The sequence below is a fragment of the Notamacropus eugenii genome, chromosome 2 (assembly GCF_028372415.1).
Source record: "Notamacropus eugenii isolate mMacEug1 chromosome 2, mMacEug1.pri_v2, whole genome shotgun sequence".
NCBI lineage: Eukaryota > Metazoa > Chordata > Mammalia > Diprotodontia > Macropodidae > Notamacropus > Notamacropus eugenii.
The window spans coordinates 303,509,252-303,532,669 of NC_092873.1; the positions used below are offsets into that span (position 1 = coordinate 303,509,252).

The following is a 23,418-nucleotide window of genomic DNA, read 5'->3' on the forward strand; positions in this document are numbered from 1 at the left end:
ATCAAAATCTGATGTGTTGAGGGGTTTTTGTTGTTGTTCTATTTGCATTATTGTACTCATTGAGTATATTGTTTTCCTAATTCTTCTTATTTCACATTGTATCCATTCGTCTTTCCATGCTTCTTTGTATCCTTTCTTGTAATTAATATTCAGTTATATTCATGAGCTACAATTTGTTAAACTTCTCAAAGAATGGACTTCCAGTTCATTGCTTTAACAAATAGCACTGCTATGAATATTTTGGTTTTCCTTTCCTTCTGATTTTGACCTCCTTTAGGATATATGCCTAGCAATGATATCTATGATCAGACTATATTAATATTTTAGTCACTTTCTTAGTGTAATTCCAAATTTCTGTCCAGAATAGTTGAACCATAGTTCCATTAACAGTATACTAGTGTGAGTGGCTTTCCACAACCCTTCAAACACTTGACTATTCCCATTTTTTGTCCAACGCTGCCAATTGTTTGGGTCTGAACTGATATCTGAGTTGTTTAGGTTATCTTTTTTTCCCTATTATTAGCAATCTGGAGATATCTTTCATATGGTTAACAGTTGTCAATTCTTTTGAGAACGTTTTGTTAATATACTTTTCTACTTATTCATTGGGGAGTGGCTGTTGGTCTCATACATCTGTCTTTATATATTTGTCTGTATGTATCTTTATATATTTGCATAGATCTCTATACATCTCAAAATAATCTGCCTATTCACAGGTCCCACTATATCACTCTCCTGTACAAAATCTTTCTTTGGTTTCCCATTTCCTAAAGCAGTGATCTTGATTTGGGATCTGCAGAAGGGCTCCAGAGACAGATTGTAGGTGGGGGAATTTAGATGGCATTTAGATGGGGAAAATTACAACTTCATTTTCACTGACTTCTAACAGAAATTGAGTATTTTCCTTGATTATGACTTTAAGCAAATTATTCAAAGTAGTACTTCTATAAGGACCAGATTGTTCATGACACATTAAAGGTTATGAACCCCTAGATCAAAGTATAAAATATAGGTGGCTGTATTTGTCCTGTAAGACCCTCCCTAATCCAGACCCTACTTATTTTGCCAGCCTTATTTCTTATTGATCACCCTTTTGGGAGCTTTATTGGTTTAAATGAGGCCAAAAGGCCTAGGTCCACAAAGAAGTAAGAGGTTACTTGGTCAAACCAAGAACTACAGGAATCAGAGGAATGGGGTAGTAGGAAGCAAGAGACTCCTAGATCAAGCAAAGGAGTTCCAGAACCAAGAAAAGGAATACCTACATAAAGGAGAGGATCTCCTAGAACCAGTTGAAATGTTGGATCAAGGGGACTAAGAGCTATGGAGTAGCAAGACTCTGAAGTAGAATGTGGAGAAACAAACATAGACTTGACCTTTCATAGATACTGTACATGTCCAGAAGAGCAGAAATCCATTCTATCCACATGGGGTGCTTTAAGGGATATTCAACCCAAGAAAACATTCTAAGTTTAGAGGACTGTATCCTTCCTTGTAGAGATAGGTTTATTAGAGAGAAGAGTGGTTTAATTCTAGTAACAATGAGGGCCTTCTCCTTGGTGGTCTGGGAGTAGGAAGGGGTTAATAGTAATTTCTCTCATTTTTCTTACCTTATTTTAGAGGCCCTTAACCTAGAGTCCGTGAATTTGTTTTTAAAAACATTTGGATAGCTATTTCAATATAATCAGCTTACTTTGCAATCTTATATATCTTATTTTGTCCATTTAAAAACATCATTTTACTAGACTGGGTTGTTTATTTATTTGTTTATTGCTCCTATGACTCAAAGCCAGATCAAAAATCTGGCTTCCAACCTCATCATGAACCTAAATCTCTCCAAAGTTACCAGTGATTTTCTAATTGCCAAGTCTAATGGCCTTTTTTACTTTTCATTCTTCTTGACCTCTGGCAAGATGGTGTTGGTCACCTTCTCCTAGATATTCTCTTCTCTCTAGGTTTTCTTGACACAACATTCTCCTGGTTCTCCTCCTGTACATTCATTCCTTCTCAGTCTTTGCTGGAGCTTCATACAGGTCACATGTACCAAGGGTGGATGTCCCCCAAGGCTCTCTCCTAAGTTCTCTTTTCTCTTCTGCTTATATTATCCCACTTGATGTTCTTATGAGCTCCCATAGATTCAATTATCATTTATAAAGAAATTATATTGAGATCTATATATTCAACCCAAGCCTTTCTGCTGAGCTTCAGTACTATATCAGGCAGCTAGGTGGTGCAGTGGATAGAGCACCAGTGCAGGAGTCAAGAGGATCTAAGTTCAAATCTCACCTCAGACACTTGACACTCACAAGCTGGATGGCTCTGGAGGAAAAGTGAGCCTGGTGACCTGCACAGCCCTCCCTTGCTCAAAACAAACTGCAAGTCATGTCATTACTTCTGTGATGGCATGGTCTTCTTCGACAACAAAGGCCAGACACACACCAGTCACTGTAGAAAGCTTCACTACCCATCCAGTCTACCCTCCTGGTCAACCCATCCTATAACCTCAGTGTCATCCCTGGCTCCTCATTCTAATTCACACCCCATATATCCAATCTGTGGTCAATCTTTGCTATTTCTACATTCACAATATCTCTCCTATATTTCCCCTTTTCTTCTTGTATCATGCCTGGACTATCCAATAACCTCTTTTAAAAAAAGTTTAATATATTTTGCTTATGTATTGCCAATATGTACACATTGCTACCACTTCATGAGATGTCGCTTGTAACAAAGTAAAACAGTTAAGTAGAACTAACAATAACCAGGGATCTCATCTGAAAGTGTACATGACAGTTCACAAAACATATTCCCCCCCTCATCTCTCTATTAAAAAAAAATTCAGAGTGTATTTTTTGTTTCTTTCACTCCACTGAAAAATGGAAAAGGAAAAACAAATTTCTTGTAATAAATATGCATAATCAAACAATACAAATCCCCTCAGTTGCTGTATGTAAGTTTCATTCTGCACCCCAAATCTATCACTTCTCTGTAAACTTATAGCATGTTTCCACGTTAGTGTTTTGAAATTACAAGTGGTCATTATAGTGATCATAGTTCTTTTAGCTTTCAAAGTTGTTTGTTTTCACAGTGCCATTATGACTGTATAAACCATTCTCTTAGTTCTGTTCCTTTCATTCTTCATGAGTTTATAAATTATTCATTTTTATAATATTGATGTTAGAGTATAAGTCCATCCTCTGGTGGTGCTCACTTCACAGAAATCTTTCCCTGTTTTTTAAATTATCTATTGCTTCATTTCTTACAGCAAAATAGTATTCCATCACATTTACATAACATAATTTGTTCAACCGATGGATGAGTATCCCCTTAGTTTGCTCTCTCTTTTTGCCATGGTAAAAAGAACTGTTACAAATATTTTTGTACATGAAAGATCATTTCCTCTTTGACATATTTTGGATATAGGGCTAGCTGTGGTACAGCTTGATAAAAAATGTGCAAATTATTTGGAAACTTTTAAAAAAGTGACTAATAGCTTTTTAAAAATAATTATTTTAAAAATAATCTTTGTTTTACCTAACCTAAAATTTTCCTTGATTTCTCTCTTTTGCTTCCCAAAGAGCCATCATTTTAAACAAGAATTTTCTAAAGAAAACGAGAAAAATTAGTAAAAGATATTGAAAAAAATTGATGACATAGGTAATGTTCTGCTCTAATAAATTCCCCTGGCTTCTCCACCTCCACCTCTGCAGAGGAGGCAATATTAGCCTGTTCATTGGTCTCCCTGACTCAAGTCTCTCCCCTCACCTTTTATTCAGCTGCCAGAATGATTTTCCTAAGGGACAGGTCTAACCACGTGACCCCAACCCAAGAAGTACCAATGGCTCTCTATCATTTCCAGGGTCAAAGATAAATTCTTCTTTAGCATTTAAAACTCTTCATAATCTGACTCTTTTCTACCTTTCCGGTGTTCTTACACTTTACTTCCTGAACCACTACACTGACCTGTTTGCTGTTCTGCACCCTTTGTTTTCTCACTCCAAGGCTTTGCTATACCATGCTCCACAGCTGGAAAGCTCTCCCCCCTAACCTTGACCTCTTGACTTCCATCAAGACACAACTCAAATCCTACCTTCTGTAAGAGGCCTTTTCGAGACTTCTGCCCTTCTCGTTCAGCTCTCCCTCAACCAAATCAAAGTCAACTGCAAGTCAACATCAAGATGATGACATGGTCCTCTTCGAGAATAAAGGACAAACACAGCAACTTTCTCACTAATACTCCCTGCTAGTGCCTTGACTCTACCTTCCTTCAGGGGTGGTAAACTTTCAGCCTCTAGACCACGTGTGACTCTCTAGCCCCTAGGGCCGCACTTCAGGACCTAGAAGGTTACATGTGATCTCGAGTCCACAAGTTCCCCACCCTGCACACTCTCTTAATGGTGGTTACTTACATTTTCTCTCTTGCACTAGAATATGGCCTCCTTTACATCACCAACAGTGTTTTTGCTTTTCTTTGTATCCCCAGGGTTTAGCACTGTTTCTGACATATAGTAAAAACAATAAATTCTTGTGACCTCCTGGATGAGAGAAGGAACCTATAATGGAAATTGAAGAAAGCTGAGCCAGAAGACAGGTGCAAAAACAATAGAGAGGAAAGGTGATCACAGTGATAAATTACATGAGGCAAGGGGTCCAGAAAAGGAGTCAGCATCTGCAGTTTGGCGCTCCTGGGGACAACAGGGAAATCTTAGTAAATCGATTTAGCGGAAATTGACTTCTGGATTTTTTTTCATTGACTGTAAGGCTTGCGTGCACTCCCCACTTCTGTCAGGGAGCAACACACTATTTTCTTTAGTTCGGCGTTTTTAAAATTGCATCTCGTAGTCGGCAGGATTCGAACCTGCGCGGGGAAACCCCAATGGATTTCAAGTCTATCGCCTTAACCACTCGGCCACGACTACCTAGCACACTAAGGTTCTTTTAGAGCTTTGAAATAATCTGAGCTGGAGGGTTCATTTAACATCTTAAAAACAAATCGCTTTTTAAAAAAATACTGTAAGAAAAAATGTATTTCAAAAGACAGAGACTTTTAAAATATAGCTTCTAATTCTCTTTTCTCTTCAATTCACCTTTATTCTTCTGAATAAAGGAAAATTCTTATGCATAGGATTCAAACTAATCGAGTGTAAGGACCAAAACATTTTGAGATTTATGATTATTTACAAAAGATCTTCATAAAAATTCACACAGCTTTGAAAAATTACTTTTTTGTGCTTCCAGCTTGGAGGAGCAGTGCACTGAGTTATGACATCAGCGCCCACGTTTGGGACAGACACTGCCCCTGGAACAGGGCCGGAGCTGAACAGCAGACAGAGGAAGCGGGGCCGAATTTGTTAAATTATACAGTCACACAATTATTACTAGTTAAACTACACAATTGTTAAGCGAAATTGTTTAATTTAACGCAGTGTTTATGATAATATCCAACTACTCCCTGATAAAATTTCAATAAAAATCTCCCGATTGTGAATCTTAGAGCATCAAATCTCTGAGGAATCAGTTGTAGGTGTCATTCTTTTCTATTTTCTTCCACAGATCCTGAAAAAAGAATCCAATGATGATGGGGGGTGGGGAAGGGAGACAAGAAGAGGGGGTTTCTCTAAGTATTTTGGGGGGAGATAATTTAAATTTTTTGCTTTACTACGCTTGGTACTAGAGTATCTTTCTCTTTCCTTCTTTCTTTCTTTCTCTCTCTCTCTCTCTTCCTTCCTTCCTTCCTTCCTTCCTTCCTTCCTTCCTTCCTTCCTTCCTTCCTTCCTTCCTTCCTTTCTTTCTTTCTTTCTTTCTTTCTTTCTTTCTTTCTTTCTTTCTTTCTTTCTTTCTTCCTCCTTCCATCATCCCTCCCTCCCTCTCTCTGTCTTCATTTCTTTTTCCTTCCTTTCTTCCTCCCTACCATCTTTTCTTTTCCTTCCTTTTTTCCTTCCTCCTCCCTCTTTCTGCTTTTTTTGTTCAAAAAATTAAAAAAAAAGACGTAGAGAAAGGCCCTCAGTATCTTCACTGTATTCTTTTATCAAACCCCCTCATTCACCACCCCACCCCACCCCTTCCCAGGATCTATTGAAGAATAAGAAAAGAACTACACCGTGTGAGAAGGGATGATTGAGTTGCCATCTGCACCAACGGAAGTAATCCCTATAGTAATGAGGTCACAGATTTATAAAACACTGAGGAATACTCACGGCAAAATACAGTAGCTTTCACATAGTAGGTGCTTAATAGTTATTGAATTGAATAATAAGTTGCTATTTAGATAATACCTTAGGTTTATCACTTGATATATTATTTGATCCTCCCAACAACCCTATACTACAACAGATGTAAGCATCACTATTTTACATTATCATTCCTTTTCATTTATCTTGAAGGCAGTATAAGTAGTTTTCACAGATTACAGAACATCTAAAAAATTTCTGCATTTTGTTTTGGTCTCAGTCAGGAAACCATCAAATCTAGCATTAATCTAAAAACAAAGCAAAAACCAAACCCTTGTCCAATGCCAGAATAATTCACCAGAAGAAACGTTAATTGTCAAATCCTTTTTATGAGTCGCAAATGAAAATCTCCACTTCTCGTAAGTTTCCGTAGTGTAGTGGTTATCACGTTCGCCTAACACGCGAAAGGTCCCCGGTTCGAAACCGGGCGGAAACAGACTTATTGCGAGGTTTGTTTTCACAAAAAACTAACCTTTCAAAAGGTATTTACTATCGCTGACTCACGTGCTTCTGCTTTTAGAAAATCCTAAAGAGAAAGAAACAATTTAAGAAAATGAAGTAAAGTTTCGTTCTCTTTTAGTAAAATTTTTTTTGACATTTTAAAAACTCTGTGTTCAAGGTATTGATAGAATATAATCTTGAGAGTAGTAATTGTTTTCTTTTTATCTTTCCACCCCCAGTGCCTAGCACTGTGCCTGACCCACAGTAGTCAATAAACAAGGCAACACACCTTTATTAAGGACTTACTAGTAGGAGCTTAATCAATTCTTCTTAACTGATAATTAACCAGTCCAGAAAAACAGGCCTAGAAGCCCTGTAATGAAATCTGTTGAAATCTCCACAAAATAAGGAGGAGCATAAGGTATGCAATGGTACGTTTTGGTACATGATAACGTACATTTTCAGTCACGGTTGATGTGAAGATTTATTTGACTTTATCACAAATATTTGATAAAGGTGTCTGCTTTTCTTTCAGGGTTTTTGTTGTTGTTGTTGTTGTTGTTTTGGTGGGGGATAGGACAGTAGTGGTGAGGGGAGAAGTTAGTGAAGGAGAGTGGAACTAGTGATAGCTTACCAAAATGGAAGGAGAGAGAGAGACAGAGACAGAGAGAGAAACAAAGAGAGAGACAGAGAGAGAAACAAAGAGAGAGACAGAGACAGAGAGAGATGAAGAAGGAAAGAGAAAGAAAGGAAGGAAGGGAGGAAAGAAGGAAGGAAAGAAAGAGAAAGAAAAGAAAGGAAAGGAGAGAGAGCAAAAGGAAGAAGAGAGGAAGGAAAGAAAGAAAGAAAAGTAAGAACAGAAGGGCAATGAAGAATTTTTTTCAATGTATAGAAGAGAAAAGAAGGAAGGTCAGAAAGGAAACATAAACAGGATAGTTTTGAAAATTGTGTTAAATCTATGGTATACAACTAGAGGAATAAGTCAGCTTTGTGGAAGTGCTCTTCTTGGTGTTAGTTTCATAAAAAAATAAAACTTAAAAAGAGAGAAGATACAAAGATTTTCAAAATTACATATTTTCTACTTCAAGAAACTAACAATCTGCAAGTGGGTTCAGGTAGGGGAGAAATATGAAAAGAAAACCAATCAATGGGATCCATGAGAGTAAGAGAAGATACAAAGGCAATATGTTAACTTCAGTCCTCATGACTTTTGGAGGAGGGAGATGACAGGCTTTCTGACATAATAATCCAGGTTGACTGAAACCTAGAGTGTCTGAAGGGCAGAAAAGAGAAGTAAAACTGGAAAAATTAGGTAGAGTCACACTTTTTAAAAAATTAATTTTATAGAACATTTATTTCTTTCATGAGAGACACTATTATTATTATTATTAGTCACTGAAAAGTCATTTCAAACAATACTTAATGTATACTTTCCTTCCTCAGACAAACTGCTTCATAGTAGAGAAAAGAAGCTGTGACCCATTTCACTACAAGCACAATTTTTACAAAATATTTACAAGGAAAGTTTATTAACAAGTCATGCAATTATCAATAAATTGGGTCAATGACCTCCTAGTATGGTCAAAGACAATGCATGGCAGGCATCACGGCATTTTAATAGTCATAGATGAGAAACACAATTTTGAGTAACACAGGTGGTCTTGCTTTCTGATTATCTAGAGCATAACAAATGTGGTTAGACTAGATACATCCTGGAAAATTCTATGGTAAATACTATGTAAGATTCTATGCTGCCAATACTTTCCCTCTTGCCATTCCCAACCCCATTCAACTTGTAGTAAACCAGTGATTAATGGAACATTATCACCATCAGTAACAACATCATGGAATGATCTGTAAATTTCCACGAACCATCTTGACTGTAGAATAGTAAACTTTAACTTTCAAAGAGTGGAGAACTAAAGTTCACCAACTTAGCTTGGCAGAAGCTCAGCTTTGCAGAAATAATTCAGAACTTAGGCTTTCAACATCACATCAAACACACTCCAGCTTTCCTGTAATTGAAATTACGTAGTAAACTTATCTTCATATGATTTATAAGGCCAAAACTAGGCTTGCAGAATAAAAGATAATCACAAAACAGAAATAGATAATTTATTATAATCTCACAGCTGAAAGAAATTCTTTTAGGTAAAACCACAAGGTGTCTTATTCAAGGACAAGCATTAAGACAGTGAATGTGACCTTATACTTTACTATATATCATTCTATAATTTTTCATATTTTATTTCTCCTTCAATAGAGCTTGGAGATTTTCTATTAGACCCTGAAATGGTTGGAGAATAGTCTATCAAGATGTAACAAAATAACTGTGGTTTCAATTTCCCCTCCCATCCCCCACTATCCTATATCTCTCATCCCCCACCCAAGTTTTCTCATATATAAGTTAAAATCCTAGTTTCCTTCCTTATATGCCATACGCACGTATTTCCTCACCATCCTCCTTGCTCTCGTCTTTAAATTCTCTCTCACTTATTAATGTTGCTGCTAAACAGTGGTGCCTGGGACTCATGACAATACTCAGATGTAGTCTGAGCCAGATAAGAGCACAGAAGGATCTCCTCTATCTTCTTAAAAACTATGCTTTTAACATAGACCCAGACTGCAATATCATTTGGAACTGCTCACATCACACTATTGACTCATGTCGTTCTTACATTCCATGAAAACCTCCAAATGTCTTTTTAAAAATGAACTGTTATCGAACCATACCTACCTCATCTTGTACTGTAGAAGAACATTTTTTATCTCAATTGTAAGAAATGCTAAGTTTCATTTTCTTCAATACAACCCAATGTTGCAAATTTTTGGATCCTGACTGTACCATACATCCCATTAGTTCTTAGCATCTGGTTACTAGCTTTGTGTTACCTTCAAATTTAATAACCATGCCATCTATGTCCTTATTTAAACCACTAATAAAAATTCTAAATAATACAGAAATAAGTACAGATACTCAAAGCTCTGTACTAAAGCTTGCCTTGGCAATTTCATTTTGAGTCTTTATGATAAAGTTCTTTTAATTGATTAAATTGTGCCATCATCTAACTCTCATCTCTATCTTTTCAATAAAAATGGCATTAGGTACATTGTCAAGAGCTTTGCTAAATGGAGTCACTTCTTACACATGAATTAATTTCTAAAGTCTATCTCCTTTTAATTGAAATTACCCTTGAAAATTCATCAAATCACTCGTAAAAATCCATAAAGCATCTTTGAATAGTTGTAGCTGGAAAGGTCATAAGAATTTTAAAAGAAGTCTTTATCAGAGAGACAGTGAATATGAAAAATTGAATATGTCATCACTGAGAAAATTTCCCCAAAACAAGCTAGGGTCTCAGCAGTGAAAAACACTGAAAACCTGGTTCTGCCTTTCAACCAACTTCATCTTGGACTTGAGGTCATACCTGTGATGGGCTGGGAGAAGGTGATAGTGATGCGGGGGAGTGTCATTCCAAACCATGCTACTTATGTAAATTTTATTTTACTTTATACTCAGAAAGGCAATTGATCATAAAAAGGTGGAAAATCAGTACTTCTACTTGAATAGAAGAAAACAAAAACAGGTGCAGCACCCACTCTGGGTCATTCCATCAAATTGCACTCAAACTTCTAGGTTAAATCTCCACAGGGTTTCTACTACCTTAAGGTAAATGAGAACTTTGTAGGTGACTATTTTCCCTTCTGCAGCTATTAAGCCCTCATTGGTGGTATTTCCTTTCAAAAGTCAGCCCATAGATACAAGTGACTCAGTACAGGCGCTTACTAAAATGGCACAGTAAGTACAATCGTTACCAAATAATTCCCCTATAAATTTGAGGAACACTAGCCTATAAATACATATAGCATCTATGGGAAAAGTAGGCTTATGTAGTACAATGATTGGGGCACATGTATCAGATAAGTTGCTTCTGATACTGCAGGACCTGGAAATCCTATCCTTATTTGTAGGGTCCTCACATAGTTCCTCTTGGTTGCTAGGTAGGTTATATAACTTGGTTTACAGGGTTTGTTCCACTCCAGAGCTTCTCTTTCAATTGCTAGCCCTCTGATGAGTCCACAGCTGGCACTCTTTTCTGTTGTAAAGGGCTCTGTTTCTTCAAGCTGCTTCCTCCGTCAAGTGACTGCTTTTTTATATCTATATCTATCTGAAGAATGTCTTACTCAATTGAGCCTCAAATTGAACCAATGAACTCTGAGTATTCAATTTTACCTCAAACTCTCTTAAACCAATGAATTAGGGTATCTTCCTCTGGACAATTTGCTATTTGACACTATGGCTGATGGGGGAATGATGGAGAGAGAAATTCTCTCCTCTTCCCCCAAGCCTCCAGGAGTCTATTCCATAAAGTGCTATTGAGTCTGCACTGGGTGGTGGTGGTAGTGGCCCTTCTTTCTCAAAGAGAACCAATGCCGTCAGGAAGGTGATGTCTTGACTTGCAAATGAATTTGATTTAAGTGAGGCAGAGCTCTGCAAAGTCATTAGCCTCATGCTCTCTTCTAGAGTCACTGGAGTTCGGTGGCAAGACATAGGTCAAGATGACTGGTGATAGCCCCAGATGCAATGGGAGAGCTTAGTCTTTTCAAGCTAAGATGTTTCCCAGGTCTCAGTTTGTCTGAGGCAATAATTACTAAATAATTACTATCCATTCAATAATTAAAGCCTAGGTGAGAATCAAGGATAAGGATGGCCTAGTTGTCTTCATAAAAGAATCAGTCTATGAGGGGAAGACCCTCAGAGTGTTTGGTCAGAAAGCCTGCACTCAGAGTTGGGCTAGCAATTCAACTCTTTAATGACCTTAACAGGTGTGGCCAATTTTCAGCTAATCAAATCACATTAATCCATAGTCATAATTATGTATATTTCTGGTTGTGCAATTCTAGTCTATCACCTCCAGCAGAAGTGAATATCAGGCCTCTTCATAAATCCTCTAGAGTCACGGTTGATTCACAGGTCTGTGGTCTTAAATCTATCAGTTTGTTTGTTTGTTTTCACAATGTTCTAGCAACCACATAAATTGTTTTCCTGATTCTCTACTCACTTTACTCTGCATCAGTTAACACAAGTCTTCCCAGGGTTCATAGAACCCATTCCTTTCATTTTTTTTTTAATTTTTGAAAATTCTTAACAAATACCAAATAAAATAAACATTTTCATATAGAACAAAGAAGGTTGTAAATTAAACTGCAAGCATTTATTGTGTGCAGCTTACTTTCCTTTTTCTAAAGTATATAATAAATTCAATAGATAACTTTCAAAGCTGACCTTCTTGTATGTAATTGCTTTTGTTCCCTTGAACACATTTTTTTTTAAGTTTCAATATCTCTTGTTAATTTTTTTCCTTGTTTGAGGTTTTTTTTAGCAACTCTAACTCCATGTCCTTTCCACTCATCCCATCTGAAAAAAGGAAACACAAAACCACTGTAATAAGTATGCAATTGGCAGACACAATCTCAAATTGGCCATGACCATCTTCTGCATCTTGAGTCTATCAAGACTCTGTTAGCAGCTGGGTAGCATGTTTCAGCATTAATTGTACATAGAGAATACTGAAAAGCAGCAGAGATTCTAGTGAGTTAGTTCATAATTTGATGGTTTTGTGACAACTAAGCATACAGTGGCCTCATAATTGACCATCTATATACACAAGGGTCTGTAGACAGGAAAACTGCAATCACATGTGACCTAATTATGAGTTTAATTACAATAGTTATTTCAAAATAACACTAATTATAAGTTATATTTTGAAATATTTGCAATAACTCTAATATGATACAAAAAATCTGTAATTTTTATTGATGAGAAGGTCAGAGGTCCTTTTAATAATATGGTCTATTATAATTTACTCTTTACCTTTTAATTCTTTCAGATTAAGTTATTTAATTTTCAATTAATTTTAATGGTCTCTTTGGCTGCTCTTCATTGAATGCAATTTTGTTGCATTATGGTCCATAAAAGATGTTTAATAGTGATGCATTTCTATCTTTGTTTGTGAGGTTTATATATCCTAATATATGGTCATTTTTTTTTGTAAAGGTGCTATGTACAAACTGAGAAATTTGTGTACTCTTTTATTTTTCCACACAGTAATCACAGATAGTGATCCTATCAAACTTTCCCAAAGTTCTATTCACTTCTTGATTATTTTTTAAATAGATAACAGAGATTATGGTCTTCCTTTCCCTTCCCTTCCCACTTGTGACTGTGTCCTATTATGCAACTCTGGTACACTTAAGATTTAAATTGCACATAGTTCTAATTAGAACTGCCTGCTGAATTCCTTTATCAAACTTACTGATGGTGCATCATTGTAATTCTGCTGTCATTCTGAGGAGGTTGAGAAGATTAATTTTTAGAAAGTCCCAACTTTGCTACTGGCCTGTACTTTCTGACACTATTGACTCACCAGCAATGTGACAACTATCTCAGCCTTTGACCAAAGAGCACAACCCATTACTTCTTAAGGCTATTGCTCACACCATACCACATGGAAATCTGTCTCTGACTGAATCTACCCATACCTTCCTATTCTGCATTTGTCTATGAATAGCAATAAATCATTCTAGCCCGCCCTAGTATTGCCATTCCCCTGAACTCCACACTAAATTTTCATGACGATGACAAGTTTTTGTTAGATTTGTTTAGCTATGAAAGGTGGACATTGAAGTTCCCTCACTACTGTGTTTTTATTGTTTTTTTCTCCTTTTAGTTCATTAAATTTTCCTTTTGGTGAACATATGTTTAGTACTGATATTAAGTCATTATCTATCATACCTTTCAGAACCATGTCATTTCCCTTAATCGTCTATTTTTGCTGTTGTTTTGTCTGAGAGCATGATTGCTACCTCTGGTTTTTTTTTTACTTTAGCTGAAATATAATAGGTTTTGCTCCAGCAAAAGTATTCCTTTAAGATACTGTATGACTCCCAATGAATCAACTGAATTTTTATAAACAACATATTGTGGGATTCTGCTTTCTAATTCATTGTGTTACCTTATCCACTTTAGAGGTAAATTCATGTCATTCATATTCATAGTTATATAAGTAAAGGTACATTTATCTCCATTGTATTGTCTTTTACATTCCCCTCTCTTTGTTTCTGACCCCCTCCTTATAAATAAGGGCTAGTTGTGGTGCCACATGACTGTAGTCCTTGCAACTTGAGAGGTGATTTTATGAGTTTGGGAGTACTGGGATGAAGTAGAACTAAAACTGATCAGGTGTTCTTACAAAGTGGAAAACTGGCTCAGATTGTAAAGAGTCAGCAGTCAGATCAGGCTCATGAATGACTGCTGCACTTCTCACTGGGTGAGGTAGGGAGGCATAGTCTCAAAAAGAAACAAACAAGGAGGAGGAGAGGAAGTATTAGAAGAGGAAGAACAGGAAAGGAAGGAAAGAAGAAGGAGGGGGAAGAAGTATATCTATATCTATGAGTGTGTGTATACATATATATATATGCTTCTTATATTTTATGTATTATTTTAAATATTCTCTCTCTCTCTCTCTCTCTCTCTCTCTCTCTCTCTCTCTCTCTCTCTCTCTCTCTCTCTGTCATACAAAATAGTCTTAGAGAAAACTGAGTCACTAGTAAACTGTTAGCGGAGTTGTGAACTGATCCAATCATTCTGGGGAAAAATTTTGTACTATGCGCAAAAGGCTATAAAACTATGCATACTCTTTGATTCAGCAATACGACAGCTAGTTCTAAAACTCAAAGGCATCAAAAAAGGGAAAAGGACCTATTTGTACAAAAGTATTTCTGGCAGCTCTTTTTGTGGTGGCTAAGAATTGGAAATCAAAGGAATGCCTATCAATTGGGGAATGGTTAAACAAGCTGTGGTATATTACTGTGCTATAAAAAAATAACAAGCAGGATGATTTCAGAAAACCTACAGCTACATGAACTGATGCACAGTGAAGTGAGCAGAACCAGGAGAACACCTTACACAGTAACAGTAATATTGTTTGATGAAGAATTTTGAATAATTTAGCTACTCTCAACAATCCAAGACAAGCCCAGAGGACCAATGATGAAACACGCTACTCATCTCCAGAGAAAGAAATGATATTGTCTGAGTACAGACTGAAGCATGATCTTTTCTCTTTCTTTTTTCTTCCTTTCTTCCTTCTTTCTTTCCTCCCTTCTTTCCATTCTTTCTTCCTTTGCCTTCTTGTACAAAATGACTAATATGAACATGATTGTACATGCATAACCTACATCAAATTGCTTATTGTCTCAGGAAGGGAGGGGCAGGAAAGAAGGGAAAGATAGAATTTGGAACTCAAAACTTTTTTTTAAACATTAAAAAATTGTTGCCCGGGGCGACTCCCGGGCCTTCGCCTTTTACTTACCTATCCCCGGTCCTCAGACGTCTCTGGCCCTCCTCCTGGTTCGGGGGAGGGAATTCCCTCTCCCTGTTGGGGAAGGGGAATAAACAGGCAGAGCACCCGAAAGGAGTTGCAGCCAGCAAGCTTTATTCCGTTTCTCTCTCCAGCTCTCATGGTCACCCCCTTTTATTATCCCCTGTCTCCTCCCCCGCACCTCCCATGGGCGGGCGAGCTCCTCCCAAGTGCCTCCCCGTGGGTGGAGCCAGCCTGTTACCAGGGCCATCCCAGTACCTCGTGGCTTGCTAGACCAGCTAGCCTGCCACGTAAGCAGGTTCGGACCCTCAGGCGTCTCACGGTCCTCACGGGGGACCCCGGTCCAGAGCTGTCCCCCAACAAATTGTTTTAACATATAATGGGGAGGATTTAATTTTTTTCAAAAAATATCCTTAGAGTAAAAGGCAGTAGGAGCTGGGAACAGGGCTTGGGGGAGAACCAGGAAAGGTCTTTTGCAGAAGATGGTGCTTGAGTTGAAGCTGAAAGAAACTCAGAGATTTTAATAGGTAATGATTAAGAGAAGCATTCCAGGCATGAGAGACAGCCAGTGCAAAAACAAAGGAATTTCAATGTAACATTTTATGTAGAGAACACAAGTAAGACAGTTTGTAGATGGGATCAAGGTGTAAGAAGAATGGAAAAGTTGGAAGGGGCATGTTTATGATGATCTTTAAATAATAAACAGAGGACTTTATATTTTATTTTGAAGGTAATAAAGAGCCACTGGAATTCACTGAACAGGGATCAGACTTATGCTTTAGAAAAATCAACTTGACAACTGAGTGCTGGATGGATTGGAGTAGGCAGATTCTCAATGCAGGGACAGCAATTGGAAGACTGTTGCAATAGTCTAAGACAGAAGTGATAAGGATCTTAACTAAAGTTGTAGCTCTATGAGTGTACAGAAGGAGATGCATGAGAGAGATGTTGTGGAAGTAGAGATGACAAGATTTGACAAGACTATGAGCCCCCTGGGTACAGGCATGGGTTTAGCTTTTCTTCGCATCCACAGTACTTAGCACAGTGGGAATTTGTAATAACATTCAATGGAGGTTGCTGACCTAAGTGACTATGAGGATGACATTGCCATCTACTGTAATAATAAAATAGTGTTTTACATCGTTTATAATTTATATAGAGCTTTTTGGTTTGCAAAGTGCTTTACAAATATTATCTTACTCAATTATCACAACACCCCTGTAAGTTAGGTACTATTAATATCCCTATTTTACAGATGAGGAAACTGACGCTCAAACAGGCTAAGTGATTTGTCCGGGGTTCTACACATAGTAAATATCTAATTTGAACTTCTGTCTTCTTGACTCCAGGTACCTGGCTCCATCCACCAAGATGTTGGTACCACCAAGCACTATGCCACCAAGATGTTTCTAATAGAAAAACTGAGTAGAGTTTTTTGGGAAAAGATAATGAATTCTGATTTGGACATGATAAATTAAGATGCCTTTGGGACATCCAGTTCAAGATATTCAAGGTGCATTTGAGATGACTGATTTTAGCTCAGCAAAAACTAGGATTGAAGATGTAGATCTGGGACTTATCTTCATAGAGAAGGCAATTGAATCCACAGGAGTTGATGACATCATCAAATGAGAGTTTTTAAGGAAAAGAACAGAACACTGTATCCTCAAGAGTCTTTTGACCCATACATGCAATTAATGAGCCTCTCCTAGATAAAGATTTTCTAAGGAGATCGAGAAGGAGCAGTCAGAGAGAAGAGGCAAGAGAACCCAGTGTCATGTTGGGGTGCGGGTCACCAGAATGTTGGTGTGTCACCAATATGTTGATGTGCAAGGGTGTGTGTGTCTCTGTGTCATCTTGAAAGAATTCACTCAGTCTGTCTCTAAATAAAGTGAAGGAGTTTATTTGGGGTAACAGGCCCACTGCGCTTTTTTCTTAAGGGAGGCAGCACTTCCTTAAGAGAGTCAGCTCCTTAAGGGAGACGCCCAGCTAGCCTGGAGAAACTAGGGATTCTGGTAGAGGATATGTATCCTGTGGGGAGGGAGATGAGGTAATCAGGAATATGCAGGCAAGGAGAGGTCCCTCAGTTTTTCTTTCATTGTCCAGTCCATTTGCCCAGGATCTAGGGCAATTGTTAATCTCGTCACCTCCAGAAAGGCTGGACTGTAGCAAATGGCATAGAAAAATACAGGCAGGATGGGGAATTAAAAAGAAGACATCAGATTTTTGAATTGAGAGGTCCTGGTTAACTTTGAAGAGAATGTTTTCAGTTGAATGATGAAGTGGTAAGTCAGATTATTGAGGATTTATGAGTGAGTAAATATAATGTGAACAATTTGAACTGGTTTCAAAGGAATCTTTAGTGATCATGGGAAAAAATATCCTTTGTTTACCATCAGCCAAACTATAATTTGGTGTCAGATTATTTTTCTTCCTTTGGTGGTCATCGAAAGTGTAAGGAGAAACTTAGAATGCAATGCGATAAACTTGAACTGATTTATAATTTCTCCTTGGGTGTTACTGATCATCCGGGTAGATTGAAAGAAAAATCGAAACGAATCTATTAACTATTTAAAAGGGGTTTGGATCGGGACATTAGTAAACTAATAAAAAAAAAACTTTGTAAATTTCATTAGTTTTACAATTAAAAAAAGGGCGCCCTCCCCTTCCGCCTCCATCAAAGATCTAACAGTAATGAAGCATTCTCAGCTAACGAAGTCAGTTCCTGAAAGTCAGAAGTTCTTACTGTTGTTTAAGAGAGGTAAGAAACCCCTTTTAAATTGTTTCTTAAATTCTAAAATAAAACTGGAGAATAACTGTGTACATATATTATATATACGTCCAACTGGTGCAACCAAAGCAACAGAGTGAACGCCCTTGGCGCATGAGCACTAAGACTATGTCCAGGGCTTTCATTCCGCAAGGCTTGCTTGAGGAAGGCGGCGGCTTTCCAGATCACATTCTCCAGGAACACCTTCAGCTCACCGAGGGTCTCCCTGTAGATCACAGAAGTCCCAACTCAGGCTTCTCTCCCCAAACCCTCCCCGGGTCCCCCACCCGCTCCGCGCTGCCATTTACTGACTGTTTTCGGGTAAAATTCTGCAGGAAGATTATATAAACGAATCAGTGAACATATAACAGTGGTGTCTCTGAAATTTCTGCCCGAGAATTTCAAGACGAAAAAGGAGCGGCCGGGAGAAGAGAGAGAAAGCGCGCCTAGGATGTACAGCTAGTAAGAGTCTTAGGCAAGATTTGAATTAAATATTTTTCTGACTCCAAGTGAAGCGTTCTATCAATTGTGACATCTGGGTACTTAGAATACACACACGGGTGTGTGTGTATGTATGTATTTTCAAGTACTCATAGGATTGTTTCGATTCATCTTCTGGGTTTGGAGGCCAATAAGCTTCTGCTGAGCCACTCTGGTCTACTGAGAAGCAAAGTCGTACAATGACCTTGAATTAGAATTCACGTTCCCATTTCCTACCAACACAAGATTTCTCATGTATTCTGAGATATGGTCACATACATATATGACCATAAAATCAAGGATCTAAGCTAAGCAGATATTGGACTTTGAATCCAGGGACGCTCAGGTCAAACTTTACTCTCTCTATATGTAGCTTAATGCCAGGCTCTCTTGAACAACTTTGCGTATTCCTATAAAACTGTGGGGTTCTCCGGAAACCGGTTGCCCCTCCAGATAACACTTCTTTCTTTACACCGCCACTTAATCTGTTTCAGCACCACAAAGCAAAAAACACATTAACATTCATTCCAATATTTTCGATATATTCATCGGTTTTACTGGACTCCTCCTGGCCCCCCTTCCTTTGTTTCCTTCTTTTTTCTATCTCTTTTCTATCTTACTTTTTTCTTCCTTCCTTCTTTTTAAAACAAATTCTTTGTTATAAGCAGCGGTTCTTTAGAAAGGAAAACCAGATGGATACAAGTGTGGGCAGTGTAAAAACAAAGAACGTTCATAAAAATCTATAAAGGAGAAGAGAAGAAAAGAAGGGGTAGGAAAGTATCGGCTATGCTCAAAACAGCTGAGCTTTTGGTCAGATTGGCTAAGTTAGACGTGCGTTTTATATGCCTTTCTATGAGTCAGACTTCGACAGAACATTTTCCTTCTTCATCTGTTCAAAACAATGGAATCAATGATGGACTACAGATAAGACATGCTAGGACTATTATGAATTCAGCTTGAATTACAGGCAAAAGGATTTCGTGTAAATGCCGAGAGTTCACCAGGTTGCCAAAGGAATCCATGACACACAAAAAATGGCTAAAAACCCTTTGGCCTAAAATGTCTCTGTGATGAGATTTAGGGAAACTTCCTGTACAGGGAAGGAGTGTTTTGTTTTGTTTTGTTTTTTCTCCAGCCACTGTCATTAAGCATTTCCTTCGGCAAAATATCCAGCTTCTTTCTTCATCATCTTATTCCATGTCTATGCTCCCGCGTTTCCTCTGGACTCATAATTTAACCACAAAAAAATAAATAAATAAATAAAAGAGCTCGAAAGAGTTAAATTCAAAGGTATAGAGAAGAGAAATGTTGAAGTCATCTCAATGTCCACACATTCAATCCCTCAAACCTTTCTTGAACTCCTACCGTTAATGGAAGGGCGCTGTGTTCTGAGGTGAAGGATCTGAGGCCGAGGAAGGAACGGTCCATGCCTGCAAGTTGGCTGCGTTCTTCCTGCCACGGTAGGAGAGATGCTGGAAGCCAAAGGCCCCTGGGTTTCGGAGAAAGGTGGAGATTCGGAAAAGTAGGAAATGAGGAAAGTGCATTTAAGGGTGGATGGATGCCCGGAGGCGGAAGATAGCACTGCTGAGCTTCAGGATTTAGGTGAATTTGGCTGGTGGGCAGCGTGCCAGGGAGAAGGGGAAATGATGCTGTAAATGATGTTAGACTAGCCAGCGAGCGGAGGTGTGCCTGTGGGACCCAGAAAAGGAGACAGCTCTAAAGGATTTGTGAAGTGACCTCCTCCTAACTTTGGCTTAAGTTGAGGGCCTGGCAAAGAGTGGGCAGGCATTTAGTAAACTTTTGTGGAAGGGAACGGAATGAATAAAGAGCCCCGTAGACAAACGGATGGCGAGGTGAGTATGTGATCTCTTCTGGCTGTAAACTCCTACAGGACATGAACCAAGACTCTTTGTTCCCGACATCCTCGACATCCTCGGCATCCAACTCAAAGCCCCGCACAGAAAAGGTTCCTAACCCACAAAGTGCTTAGTGATGGAGCGAATAAAGAGATGGAGGAGCCAATTGGACTCATTGAAGAAATGCATTTTTGCAGTTGAAATCCTTAAGAGAAAGAGAGGAGGCCTGTTCCTCAGGACCTCCTGGTGCACCAGTAGCGTGTCTGACTCAGATCAGAAAGTTGCCTGTTCATATCAAAAGGAGTATTCGTTATAATAGTAGAGACAATATGTACACGACTAACTAAATATGTGAGATACACAGAATAGATGGAAAATTATCTGAAACAGGAAGACATCAGCAGCTGGGTGGGGACCAAGAAAAGCTACCTGCAGAAGGTAGGCTTTAAGTGGAGACTCAAAGGAAGTTAGGAAAAAATGGAGGCTATGGGGATGGACAGAGCACTTCAGACATCAGGGATGAGGAATGCAAGGGTTCAGAGATGTGAGAGGGAAGCAGTGTGCTGTTTCAGGAATTACAAGTACATGACTGTGGCGGGCTGGATCCTAGAGCAATGGAAGAGAATAAGGCAAGTCAAGAAGGGGCGAGGCTATGAGGTTATGAATTTTAAATGCAAAATAGAGGACACTGAATTTCATTCTAGAGGTAATAGATATTCACTGGAGCTTGTGGAGGGAAAGCAAGCTATACACAGGTGTGGAGGGAATTCTGATTCTTATAATAATCAACACGATATGTGTCATGTTTACACTAAGACTAGATTTTGTAAAATTGCCTTTTCCAGCTGCTGAGTCAGACTCACAATGCAGCTTGAACTGATGAATCAAACTTTGATAAGGCTCACAATCTCTGGCATCCTTCTGGCAGCATAATGAAGCAGATCAAAGACTTTAGAAGCTGTTCCCATCACAGAACTCTGGTCCTGTGACCCACTAAGTAAGGAGCCCCAAGGACTTGAGAAATATTGCTCCCACAGGACTCCAGAATTGATATACTCTCTTCCATTTGTGGAGAAACCACTCTGGCCCTAGGAAGGATTGTTTGTAATCCCCCTTCTCCCTTCCCTCCCCACTTGTGATTTATGTATATATGCTCTGTCTTCAGTTCAGCAAGGTGGAATTCTGATCGGGAGAATCCCCAGTTTTCAAATCTGTTCCTCACAATGAAAGTAATTAATTAAAAGAGTGCCTGATTACTGACGCTTTGTCGCTAGCCTGCTATTTTGCCATTCTCAAGTTAGACACTGACTCAGTAAAAAAAAAAAAAAATCCTGTTAACACAAGGTAAGCTTCCAGAGGGATGTACATTTGCTATGACTATGGGTGGGCCCAAATGGACTTGTAGTACTCCCCAAGAACTTATTCCTCCCTATGTTGGAACACCTTCATTTATTCAGCCATTGGGGACCTGACAAGCTGGTGGAGGGAGCTCGAAAATATTGATGGGGGAGTTTTCACAGCACGGCTCTCACTGCCTCTAAGATGTTTCCCACCTGCCCCAAGCACAACGCGTCCAAGCCTCTGAAGCCTGCTCATGGCCAAACACTTTCCTCCTCTACAGGCGCCCTTTGAAACCTGGCAGATCCACTTCAGTCAGTTGCCACCTGCCCTTGGTTACAGACACATTTTGGTTATGGTCTGTATGTTTTCCCAGTGGCTAGAAGGGTTTCCCTGTCATATACTGCCTCAGCCTCTGTGGTAATAGAAATCCTTTTAAAAAAAGATCATTCCATATTGGGGGTTTCCTAAAGAGATGCATAGTGATAGAGGTACCCATTTCACAGGACCTTCATTAGCTAAGTTACTTTTCATCCTGGCCAATTACTCACCACCTCCATTGTGCCTATCGCCCCCAGTCATCACTGAAATCATTAATGAGATACTTAAAACCTCCCTTACTAAATTCTCTGAGGAGCTAGGTATCCCGTCCCAAAGCCCTTCCTTTAGCCCGGTTGAGCCTTAGGTCCAGACCATTTGGTTCCCATAAGCTCAGTCCCAATGAGATGGTGACAGGACGGCCAATGCCACTGTGCCCGTGGGTGAGAAGCATAGTAGCCAAAGGCTCTCTGCTACTATGCTGCATTGGGTTGGCTCAGAAAATATCAGAGACTTACCGACTTACCAGTTCCTATCTGCAAAGGTCTTATATATCTCCTCCGTCTCTCTGGGAGTCTGAAGGAGTAGGATTTCTGAAAGGGAGAGATAGTGAAACTTTTCCTGGTGTTCCCTTCTCAAGTCAAACTGAAAGGTCAATTCAGCACTAGAGAGCTAACACTAAGGATTTCGAGGAGGGAAAGGTTGAGCGTGGGGTGGTTCATTGAGCTGAGTCTTAGAGGAAGCTCTAGACCATAGGATCATAGATTTAGGAATGGAAGTGGCCTTGGAGATCATGGAGTCCAACTCCTTCATTTTTTAGATGGAGAAACTAAGGCTGAGAAAGAGAGGTTCATGGACATGCCCAGGGTGCACAGCTAGCTGTTATCAAAGGTTAAGATCTAGCTGTTTTCATGAAATTGCTCCAACCAGATACTTGGGGGGGGGGGGGGGGAAATGTTTAAGAAAATAGCTAGCAGAGGATGGTTTCGATCCATCGACCTCTGGGTTATGGGCCCAGCACGCTTCCGCTGCGCCACTCTGCTCTCCCGCTACAAGGTCCTTAAGAGTTGGCCTGAAGAAGGCTTCCTTGTCCCCTTTGCCTACGATTTTGGAATTTCTTTTCTTTTGGATTCATGGTTAGGTTTAGGTTAACCTTGAACGCAACTCGGAACGCTATGCTGAGCACACCCTACTCTTTGAAATCAGAAACTTCAAGTCAAACTTCACTCTAAGTGTGACATGCCACTGCTCTCATACCCCCTCTGCCAGTTCCAAACCAACTGTGGTACCTTCTAGACAAACCGAAAACTTTTCAGATAAAAGTCCCGCTCTGTTCTTCACACGCCCCACTCAACCTGTTTCAGCACCACGGACACTTTCCCCTTGAAGGCATCCGGCAGATCAGATAGGTAACTCCTAAGAAAGAGGGACATATCAAAAGAATACACCTTCTCACTGCTTCTTTACACATAACGGTCCTGAAGTGGGACATTGAATATAAATTCAGATTTTTTAAAACTTGTCCATCGACTTTACAGAACTTTCCGCCTTCTTTTTCTTTACTTATTTCTTGTCTTCTTTCTTTCTTTCTTTTGTTCTTTGTC

The 23,418-nt window shown here is 39.0% G+C and overlaps 3 non-coding genes across 3 annotated transcripts; 1 reads left to right on the forward strand and 2 right to left on the reverse strand.

The window, feature by feature from the left end:
• Positions 1-4,834: 4,834 nt before the first annotated feature.
• TRNAS-UGA (transfer RNA serine (anticodon UGA)) lies at positions 4,835-4,916 on the reverse strand. Its single transcript has one exon. It is a non-coding gene; the product is annotated as a tRNA-Ser (tRNA).
• Positions 4,917-6,590: 1,674 nt separating this feature from the next.
• Positions 6,591-6,663, forward strand: TRNAV-AAC (transfer RNA valine (anticodon AAC)). Its single transcript has one exon. It is a non-coding gene; the product is annotated as a tRNA-Val (tRNA).
• Positions 6,664-22,785: 16,122 nt separating this feature from the next.
• Positions 22,786-22,857, reverse strand: TRNAM-CAU (transfer RNA methionine (anticodon CAU)). Its single transcript has one exon. It is a non-coding gene; the product is annotated as a tRNA-Met (tRNA).
• Positions 22,858-23,418: the final 561 nt, after the last annotated feature.